The sequence below is a fragment of the Trematomus bernacchii genome, unplaced genomic scaffold (genome assembly GCF_902827165.1).
Source record: "Trematomus bernacchii unplaced genomic scaffold, fTreBer1.1, whole genome shotgun sequence".
In the NCBI taxonomy this organism is placed as follows: domain Eukaryota; kingdom Metazoa; phylum Chordata; class Actinopteri; order Perciformes; family Nototheniidae; genus Trematomus; species Trematomus bernacchii.
In genome coordinates this window covers 10,271,301-10,283,691 of record NW_022987582.1, presented here as the reverse complement: position 1 = coordinate 10,283,691, position 12,391 = coordinate 10,271,301, and positions in this window count along the sequence as shown.

Below are 12,391 nucleotides of genomic sequence, written 5' to 3'. Positions count from 1 at the left end.
TGGAACTGTGTTAAATCATCATAAATCAAAACACAGACATCTTTTACTCCACTGTTTACAGACCTTTCAAAACGTAAATGTCTTTGTGACACATTTATTATTAATCTGAACCCGTGTGTTATTTCTGTCACACGTTGCCGGTACTTATAGCAAAGGCCCAATAAATAAATCATGTGAAAATGTCCCAACCAAGACAGAGGAGGATTGACAGAGTTTCAAGAAATGGTGCAATACTGCGGTTACAGAGTTGGACCTGCAATAAAGTTTAGACAGAACCACTGTCCCCATATACTGTACCTCTCTTTGTGACCTTCGAGTCATACATGTCCAGGCCTATACTGCTTCTAAATATATTGTAATTAAATGTAAAATTACACCATGCTTGTTATTTTTAGACTCATCAATCACTGCTCCTGTCAAATGTTAGTAATATTTCTAGACTCAGGCTAATATAATAAACGGTTCAAAAACTACAACACTACTGAATATTTATTTAAAAGTATTTTATTTTTGAAAAGGTGCATTGTGGAAAGACTGGACAGAGTCCTATCAATGCATTTTTGTATACAATGAATGATATATTAAAGGAACATAATGTTACATCATGTACTTACCTGTGTACACACACTTCTTATCTTTTCATAGGGAGGCAGTTCCAATACATTTACAAGTGTGTGAAGATTACCTTAATATGGGTCAGATTCAATCCTCTCTATCCTGGTTTATAACAAAATACCTCTAAGCTAAAGGACAGGTTAAACATCCATTTTGTTTGATCCAGGAGAGATCCTGCCAAAGATTAATCCATGAGGCCTGTGAAATGGCCCTTCATCCAACAGGCTGGGCTGAAATAACGCGGACTGTTGTGTTCCCAAACACGTTGCAGTGGCTCTCCAATGACCCGCCGTTGCACCGCTTCAGGGAGCCCACACCGCACTATTCTTCCAGCTGGATCCATGTTCCTTCATGGAAGTGTGAGGAGGTCACTGGACGAGAATGTACACCTGCAATTTATTGATAGATTCAGATTGGTATGGACATCAAGACAGCCTATTTTTGAATAAGCATGTGATTGTAATGACACATTTTTCACATGTGCATACATCCGGTTCATACAGTATAAATCTGTCTTCATTTACAGTACAATAAACATTTATTCTAAGAAGTCAGAAAATGTGATTGGTTTAGATGTATTTTTCATACTGATTTAATTATTGTGCATCTTTGCTGGTAATATTTGGCTACTACCCAACATCATGCACCATGCAGGTCACTTCCCTTTAAAAGTAATCAGTGTATCGTATAAATGTGTTCATCGAGGTAAGGATGAGGCCTTCATCTTTCATAATTTGTCCATAGAACTGGTCTGACAACACTCATATTAACACCTTGCCAACGTGTTAATATTGACTGAATAAATATATTTTTCCATGTGTGTCTCATATATTAAAAACAGAAGTGCGCTAGAGCAGATTACAAATTATAATACAGACCAGTGCACATAAGCAAACCATTGGGGATTGCATACATAATTACTAGCTTGCACCACACACCTTGACACAACAAACAATTATCCTGACTTGAGCACTCAACCTGCTTAATGCATGCTTGTGAGGAAACGGAATGTATGTGTGTGTGTGTGTGTGTGTCTTCTGCTCTCGCTTTACAGAGGACGAGTCCATGATAACACAGAGCCCAGGATAACAGAAATAACACACACACACAAACACATAAAAACAGGCAGGGTTTGCTCTCCCTGGGGGTTTATTTTCACAAGGGAAGCACAGGTCACACTCAAGCTCTATTCTTATTGGCTAAAGCCAACTCGGTGTGTTTACATACGCATGTGTATACACTATCTTGTGTGCTTGCATTGACACATGTGCCATTTTCTTTAATTTATGTGCAAGTGCACTCACATGCCTCTATCTTTGAGTGTGTTTGCTTTAAAACATCCTAAAGTATATGGATGTTTGTATGCTGTGTGTAGAAAGAAAGTGTGCTCCTAAATATGGGTAATTTCCTATGTTTATTCTATTATGCAGAGGTATGTACTTGGAGTTGCGTAGCTATTGTTGTGGAACAGTGACTGCAATAGATGTCCCAAAATCCCAAGAGACGGACGCCACACACACACTTACACAAGGCCGAGGCCTGAGGGGTGTGGTTCCTTTCTCTAACTGTGAAAGAAAGGGGCAGGACAGAGCTATACATAGGGGCAGACAAAACAAACACCCCTCCAACACACAGGGACACACGCACACAGCAACAGCAGCGCAGGTCAGGGAAGCACTTAAGACACGGCCGCATGGAAGGAACGTTTGTCTTAGACTGACACTCTCGTGACTCATGCCCTTCTTGAAAAAAATGTCCCCCACACAGTGGGGCCACCCAAACATTTTTTTTAAATAAACAGCAGAGAGGTAGATGTCAATCTGTGAATGTATACTGCACCTATTTCTCAAAATATGGTTTGTTATTAATATAATGTTAGATTCCATTGCTTTAGACTTCGAAAATGAGGCCTAGCATAAAAAAGTCTGTGAATTCAATGATAGGGAGTCTGTGGCTCAGTGGTTAGTGTGCTGGACTTTGAATCAGGGGATAGCAAGTTCGAGTCCCACTGCAGTCAGCATGTCGTTGTGTCCCTGGGTAAGACACTTCACCCCAAATTGCTCCTGTGGGGATTGTCCACAGTACAGATAATGTAATATCTGTATATCTGTGATTTTATTTAGTTTGCTTCAGTGCAACATTTCTTTTACACATGACATGCAAACATTGCATCATCCAACCATCACCTTATTCACAAAAGAAACTGGTGAAATAGTTTTTTTTAAATGTGGACGACAAAAACATGACAAGTTATCAACCAGAAAGTGACGTTAATCAAAACTCAACGCCAACCTGTTAGCTGTCACTTTTTTCAAAGTCACCCAGTTGTAATCCAGTGTGTGAGGAGGAGGAGGATGAGGAGGAAGGGGAGGATACAGAAATCACATCCTAGTAGAGGGTGAGAGGACACTGCAGGAACCTGATATTTGACTCAGACTACAGTAGGATTATGAGGATTGGGCAGTATAAGCCGATATAGGAAACAATGTGAAGGAGACACTTGACAATATTGGCAGTGCTGAGATAGAAAAAAAAGGAAGTGGTGCCATAATGCAATATAGGAAGCCATGTTGTGGAGAGGTTCTGTAGCCATCGACAAACTGCTAAAAAGAAACAGAATATATAAAAGATGCAGTGGTGCTGAACTAATACAGGAACCTCATTTCAAAAGCAGAGCCATCTGGGATTTAGAGTTGACCATCAAAAGCAGCACTTGCTCATTTGAAACAGCAGCCCGGATGACATTTCACCTGCCTTCTATGAATCCTGTAGCAGCGGTAGCCGAGGCTCACTCCCTGCATCTATACTGCATTAGTGGTTGCCATGGTAAAAGTCCTCCATCCCGCACTCTCCTGCGCAGACAGGGAGGCAACACACTGCAACGGAGGGTCTCGGAGTCAGAAACAGCTGAAACCGATAGATCTATATGGAAAATCATGCTGAGATTTCTTGCAGAACCATCACACCTTTACTGCAATGCAAAGATGGGACCACTAGCAAAGCAAGCCTATAAAGGAGGAAGAGCACATATTCTGTTTACAGCTGTTTTAACGATAATTGAACTGCCATTTTTTCACTTTATTTAATGCAAGATCTGCAGAGGGAGAGGGAGGCCATGCCCATGATTTCAATCAACACGACACTGTGAATATGCGGTTGCTGCACTAAGCTACAACACCGCTCCCTGATATTTCATTACATCTCGTGATGTCATGTTCAAATTAAACTCCACATGCAGAGAGATAGTGGAGCTGGAGGCTTTAAAGCTTCTAAAAGTCATTTATCAGCTGGATTATTGTCAACAGCTGCTCATTAAAGCCAGTCACATCTGGATTTATGTGCCATTTGTGTCACACACACAGCATGTCCTGAACGACTGTCGTTATTATTGTCATATCATCATGAACTAAGATATCATTTTAAACAAGCCGCAAGAGCGCAAATGTTAGTTTAATGGGAGATTACAGGGCAAGTGCAATTTCAAATAGTGATTTTTAGTCATGACATAGCAGATGTTGTTTAGTTTGGATGGATAAACATTGAAAACATAAATCTCGCAATGCTAAAATGATATCAGCCAGTATTGCATGTTACAGCAGCTGGTGGATTCACGAAAGGAGGACAAAATGATATACATTTACCTTACTCGTTCATTTATGTGTTAAATAATAAATATGAACTGATTTATTTAATTTGCCCACATTAATCTGACAACTCAAGCAATAATACATGTATTTAAAATGTTTTTAACAGCGTAAGGGTGTGAACTGAGAATTAAAAAAAATCCCATTTCAAAATACACACTATGTTACAATAATAGTGAAAGAAAAGAGGTAAAGCCAACATTTATGGAAATACAAATACAGAAACTGAAGCAGGCAAATTAAACATGTTTAGAATGATAACATTAAATCATGTGGAAGTCTTTACGTAAATACATTTGATGAAAAGAGGACACTGATAATGGCAGCCTGAGAGGGGGAGAGCATAGATTACATTCCCGGTCATTTAGTAAATGATGTGGCATATATTTCCAGTCATTCAATAATCACAATCTGGTTAGCCTAAACAATTTCAAGCAACAAAATAGCCATAAAGAGCTGTATCACATTTATCTCAAACCATCTTTCCGCAGAATAAAACAACATCCTGCACGGCCGGCTCCACTTCACCTTCAGTTTAATCAATTTAGGAAGCCAATCCTCCTGCAAACATTTTAATTTGGAGAAGGACAAGGCTGTTATATCCATCTTATTAACAGTGAATACTCTACCATTAGCAAATCAATTGCACCTTCTATTCACAGTTGAAAAAGGGTTGAACCCAGAATGAATTGACGCCCTCCCCCTTCCATACAAAGCCCCGTGCACTGACACGGAGCTATATGTGAGAGAAAGCCTTTTCTTGTACAAACTATAAGGAATTGTCCTTTAAACTTCTCCTTTTGCTCCAAAAGCAGCTTATAGACAACAATGTCAAGGCGGCCCATGGGTGACCTCTAGCATGACTGATCCTCCGTAGGTCTGACCGACTGTGTGTGTGTGTGTGTGTGTGTGTGTGTGTGCGTGTGCGTGTGCGTGTGCGTGTGTGTGTGTGTGTGTGTGTGTGTGTGTGTGTGTGTGTGTGTGTGTGTGTGTTCACAATGCAGGGAATTTCTGACAGAAAAAGACAGAGTGAAATATAAACAAAAGAAAGGGAGTATTGTGAATGCTAAAACCTTGGATTAAAAGGCTAAGGCAGACACACTCACTTTATCAAACACACTCGCACACATCGTCAGGACGACACTTTTCTGTTTACATAGACGGTTGGACATGAATAGCAGCTCATAGCACAGGCCTCAGTCAAAGCCAACAGGACTGAATGGAGTCGATAGAGTCAATGGTGAGGAGAAGACGCTCCACACCATTTGGCTTAACACACAGTGGTCTTAATGGTGTCATAGACTTTGTGCACCTTCACACTGATCTCCTTTTCTACAACTCAATTAGTAGTATTGCAAGACAAACAAAAGCTTTGTGTTGTTGTTTATATGTGTTCATTAGATTCTTGGGTGGGTACAATTAATGATCTTCTGTCTTAGTATTAAACAGGCATATTAAACATGTAAACTGATTTCGAAAGCTAATGAGCCTCAATACAAAATTGCAAGCAAGAGCAAAATAATGAATGTTATATGTTAATAATCGGTTACTTCTAACACAGTGTGACACTGAAATAGATGATTAAATGCTTATTTTTGATGCATAACTACAGAAAATGCTATTCTTATGATAGAAAAGGCCAACAAAAACACTGCACATAATCTTTGCTAGCACTAAATATACAAAGATATTTGAGAGAAAAAAATATATATACATAGAAAACAACACAACTGATAGAATACGCCATCACGCGCAGATGCGCCGGTGAGTATCAAAATCATTTTCAGAAGATTATAAAAGACATAATAATAATATAACACGCTGTTTGATTTAATATGCCTTAAAGGCCTTGAAGGTAAATCACACCGTCAAATAATTCACAGCACTTTAGAAACTTTTGAAATCTTATCATTTTGGTTGGCAAGGTTAAGTGTACACATATAGACGTATATTACCTGTAGAGATAAGAAATACGGTTCATTATGATAATACATCTGAAAGATGTGAGTGTTTATTATCTGCAGAGATAAGCAATATGCTGCATGATGATGAATATGAAAGCTAAGGGAGAATGAAGCTTAATTCTTCTAATTATGATTTCTTTGAATATTCTGATATAAAGCGGAAGATATATATTTTCCGTCCCAATTATTGTCAATTTATGGCTTTCTGACTCTCAATATATATATATCTCTATGACAGTAGACTTTAATAGGCTTAGGACTATTTTCTATACAGAAATGAAAATCAAGTAATGAACAACAATTATCATATATTGTTTACGTGATTGCTTAGCATCCATTTTTTGATGTGTAATGATGTTTAATGTCAACCAAAATAAAATGGTGTTGAGGAAAGAGCGAAAAATAAAATACTAAATATGCGGTGAAACCAAGAAAACACTCTTCTGCTTTATGATGTTTGAATTAGAGACTGGATAACAAATGAAAGAAAAAGAGAGTTTACGCCATGACAACATTCATTTTACTTTGCACACAAAGTGGCTCCATCAAATGAGGAGCATTACAGATGTTAAGCCACTTGAAAGCCAGAGGGGGAGCTATGCTGTTCAAACACGTTAATCCTACTTATTACATACAATTTATTAGTTTATATTTCTACAAGAGTTGGAAAAACAAACAGTGAGGTAATTCAATTAGCTGATATACCGAACTAATATATAGGCAATAATAATAATCATCATCATCATTTCTAGTACACAATAATAATCATTATTATTATTCAAGCAATTAGAAGGTTGCATATTGGAAGTATTAACAAAATACAACATTGTAACAGTTTAATTGTTGCAATAGATTTGAATATTATTGTATGCTACTATTAAGTGATATATATTGTATTCTAACTAGACTAGATTTTGTACTGCCACTTTTATTTGTTGTAATATAAATCACTATTATTCCATGACATTGAGTCTGATTTGAATTCATATTAAGATATTAAGATATTCTGATATGAGTTACTTGTTTTCACTAAGATCATTTCTAAGAAACATTATCTTGTAATTTATTATTGGATATTATGACTAATCTTTATATACAGTATACATCCCTTGTATATTACTAATACCTGCTAAAATGATATATTGAGCAACTTTCTACATTATTGGGAAATATGTCTATTAAATAGAGAATTTGATATGAGGCCAATTAGTATATAAATCAAATAATTTTGGCTTGAATTAAAAAAAATGTGAATTTTCTTTGGGATTTTTGCATTCAGTTAAAAAAAAAAGAAATTCCATTGAGGTAAAGTAGGCAAAAGTTAAAAAAAACGACAAAGACCGGAAGCAGAAATACAAATAATTAGGGAATTTGGCATTTTATTTGCTATTAAACCTCTGTTGAAATTATAGTAGATTACATCAAATCCATAGAATCCCATCTGACCACCTGCGGCAATAATCAGGTAGCTTTAAATGTATAAAATGTCTGTAAATAAGGAAGAAGTGGCTGTGTCAACTTTCATGCTCTCATCAAAAAGATTACACAACGATTTTGAACAAACTCCATCCAGCTGATGTGGGAAAATTCGGAGAAAAAAAAAAATCTGTATGGTATGAATACATGAAGCGACCGAGGCGACACAAGCTTGTAAACAACGGCCATGGTTGCCACTTTGGCTGTCTGTCTCCCTGACCGCGCTCCTAATCCACTTAAGAGACAAAAGACAACAGACCCACACAACACCTTCCGACCAATTTACCATTAAAAACACTTTATTTTAACTATGTCCCTGCTATGATACAATTAAGACTTTCGAGGTGAAAAAGACTGAAATGGTATAAGTGCAGACGTTAAAGGAAAATAAAAATCATCCTTTGGTCATTGGGACTCGGCTGTGGTCTGTGTAATTTTTCACGGTGTCTTCTCCTTTCGCTCTTTTTCTCTCTGCTCGGCATTACCTTAACAAAAGCCTCACACACACACATACATCCACTTCGCCGGTGTGACAGACAGGGAGACAAAATGGCTGAATAGTGATGGTGGAGCTGCGTGTTCCTTTATGTTTCGACTAATCAGCCAGCACTAACATGTGTCAACACTACACTCACACTCTCCTCAGAAAGGGGACATTGTCCTGCAGACAGAGGGGAAAACTAACACTCTTTCTATATCCTGACAACACATGAAGAACAAAATAAATAAAGCTTCAGTCGTTGTTACAAAACTGAAAATCTAAATAATTACTCTCATAAACTCATAAAATAAAATAGTTGAGGTATTTCTAACAAAAATCCTGTGTGCTATATTTTTCTGTGAGCTGCTGGTGGAGGTTTTATAACGACAGCTCCTCTGGCCGCCGGCTACCTTTTGAAGCCTGCTGCAGCAGCACTGATATCCTCCACCACACGTACACAGTGTCATCAGCAGTCCACAAAACCCGCCTGTCTCCCGTTCTGCTGTATTTTTTATTACGATAATTGACAGCTGACATCCATCCTCAAATGCATGAATAATATTCTGTGGATCTGGAGTCGAACCCGGGCCAATGATGATACAAAGCAAAATATAAAATCTTATAATGGAGATGGATAGATAGATTATTATATAGATAGGTAGGGTGAATACATGTTTTAATTATTAGAAATTAAATCATTCTCGATATCCTCATCAAATTCCCTAATTATCACATCAAATGCATGATTAAGCGTCTCGGCTTAATGATAAATAAAGGAGGACTGCAGGAATAGAAACATAATACAGAGAGGGAGATAATTGAAAATTGTATTGGAGAGGAACTCTAGTTCAGCTCTTCAAATATGCACTGTTAAGAAAAAAAAAATGCAGAGAAAAATTGGACACCATTTTTTTTTTTTTTTGCCGCACTGTTTCCATGGATCTTTTGTGAGCCTTTTACATTTTAGTTTTTACCGAGTCAAGCCTTTTCACTCAACCATCGTGCATTACCATACTGCGAGAAGGACGGAGAGCGGGGGGGAGAAAGGTGCAGAGATAATGAACCTGTGTCTGCCACTGCTATAGGCAATCAGGAACTAACCTTGTGAATAATCAAGGCTTGGCAAGATCCAGAGAGAGAAGGGGGGGGGGGGGTGAGAAAGAGGGAGAGAGTGACTATAGCACCAGTCTCTAATCCTATCAGTCCGGCCCACGTTCTGTGTGTGGGTGAGTGTGTGAGGGGTGTTTCTTTAGGACAGCTCCCACCGCGAGTAGTGAAAAGCGACCTGAAATCAAAGCAGTAAATGCATCTGTGTTTGTGTTTATCACACAATGGCAAGCGTTCTCTCAGCGAGGCCTTCCATACATCTCTGTGTGGTTCTCTGCCGCGCCATGCATTGCCGGGGTCTCATTGTGTGCCCGTGTGTGTTACATATCGATGCTCTTCCCTTGAAGTGTGGTTCTTTTTAGGCAGTGCATGACTGTCAGCTGCACAACACAAATTACTGTAGGGGCTTGTGCTGGGTAAGAAGGCAATGTGTTAACCCTGACACTGCTGTGCAGGTTTTAGGAGTGGGGTGTGTGGGCATTGCATTTGCAGCTAGCAGTGTTGTGACAGTGCTGTGTATTTGTTCAGGGTCAAGTAGTTGAGGGTAGCCTTAAAATATTAATATAACAAAATAATGAAGCACAACTGATGTCACAAACTCCAGTTTGAAAGAAAGCTAACTTTTATATTTACATATACATGAGAACCACACAGTGGATATATCCGATAGCTGCTATGACACCTCTCCTCTCTTTCTTATACAGAATAATAAATAAAAAAAGCTTAAAGTCTTTAAATAAATGTTATATCATACTGTAATCTTTAAAAAGGTGCGTTATTATTTATTATAATGTCCTGTTGATATGAGTGTGTAAGTGTCTTTGTGTGTGCTCCCTACATGCAACTCCTTTTAAACTAAAGGACTGGATTGGAACAAATTACCCCCACTCTGTGTGTGTGTGTGTGTGTGTGTGTGTGTGTGTGTGTGTGTGTGTGTGTGTGTGTGTGTGTGTGTGTGTATGTGTGTGTGTGTGTGGCAACACAAACAACAGCTGATGCCGTGGACAGGTGGACAGAAGGTCACCATCCCCCATCAATGTGCGCGCAAAACATTTTAACACACACCAGGTATGTGTTAGCATGTTTGTGTGGACACATATGGACACAGATCTCACATACACAGCATACTTAACTGTGAAAGCAGGAGAAGTAAGTAAGTGTAATCAATGCGCACACCCACCCTTCTATCTGGTGTACCGATAATCAGACGCTAAAAAACTAAACAACACCAACCGCCAGAGTAAAATTATGGTGTGACAGGAATCAATATTTAAGAATGGAGTATCGAAACAAAAAATGACAAAGCCGTGTCTCCTGTCTTATGAAGCCGTCCGTAAAGCATATTTCTCGCCCTCCATCTTACAGCTGGCTGGCCGACAGGCAGACAAAGAGACACTACCGCAGTGTGAAAATAAACTGACGTAGCTGGCTTCTCCGTGGCTGAGATGTAGTCTGTGTGTGTGTGTGTGTGTGTGTGTGTGTGTGTGTGTGTGTGTGTGTGTGTGTGTGTGTGTGTGTGTGTGTGTGTGTGTGTGTGTGTGTGTGTGTGTGTGTGTGTGTTTATCCATGCTTTATAGATCAAAGTGCATCTGCATGTTACGTTTTGGAGTGTGTTTGCAAGCACATGTACAGATGCTTCATGTGATTTTCTTGTTCGAGATGCATCAAGTTGGTTTACATGGATGTTCATTGCACTTATTCTATATGAATGTATGTTTACTTCATGCATTATGTTGACTTGCTCTTGTGTTTGTGTGTGTGTGTTTCAGGTGTACAGTGGGGATGGGCAGGTTCTCGCTGTAGTAATCAGAATTTGTATGTCTTTTTGCATCTCACTGTTCGCTCCTCTTTCCTTCCCCGTTCTGTGTTTTATTCTATGTATGCACCACAACACCAAGTAAAACTCCTCGTATGTGTTAACCTACCTGGTAATAAACCTGTCTCTGATTCTGATTCTGATTCCGTTCCTCACTCTGAACTTCATCCATCCCCCTCCTGTCCTTTCCTCTCCTCTCCTACTATTCAATAATTCTGGTTTGTAAATAAAATTGAAGTGCTCAAATTTGAATGCAGATCTTTTTTTCTTGCCTTCTGTCTGGTTACTGACTAGACACACACAGAGGAAAATAAAAAATACTGGTGTCTTCTTAGGGAAACAACACACATTCAGACAGAATACATTTAGAAATGTATACAAAACCTGCCTCCATCCAACACTTCATATCATTTTCATACAATATTAGTTATAGATACATTAGACGTATGAACAAAATACAAGCATTATTTTTGAGGGTGAAGTATTCCTTCACACAATCTGGCTACAAACACCTGATGATACCATGATATCCTTAGCTTGATTGGTGTTAGCTTCTAACCAACAATGCTAACAAGTAAATATACTGATACCTTCCCATTCCAGCAAAGTATTTCACACACAATAATATAAATCTTAAAAAACATTTTACTATGATGCAAAAGCTGATTCCTAAGAAAGTATGCATACCGCAAGTCTTATGAATTATTAATAGTAATTTGAAATGTGTGTGGTGCAGATGCTCACCTGTTTGAAGATTGCTAGCAGTTTGGTGGGCTCTGTCTGTGTGATGGTCGGCATACAGAGGGCCAAGCCTTCACTATTTCACACAGACAGAACACAAAGAATAGGACATCAGCTTATCCTTAAATTCCCATCAATTTAAAATAAATAAATCTAAAGGCAGAGAAAGATGGTAAAAATAGTCACCCATCTTTGGAGTAGGATGAAATTAGAAAGTAGTACAAAGTAGACAGAGAGAGAGGAGGTGAGGAGGAAAGAGAGAGACTAGAGACATGCTTGCACTACACTGGTCAACTTTCAACTTTGAGAACAGGAGCAACAGATGCACTGGTGGTGTATTGTGGAGGGTATTAGGGTGAGGGACACCCCAAAATCTCCCCCGCTGTGTGTATGCGTTTGTTTTTGTGTGTGAGTGTGACAGCAGGGAGCAGCTCAGCGCAGGACGCTGCACGCAGCAAGGGGCCATTAGACATGGTGGGGTGACCCACATAAAAGACACACACACACACACACACACACACACACACACACACACACACACACACAC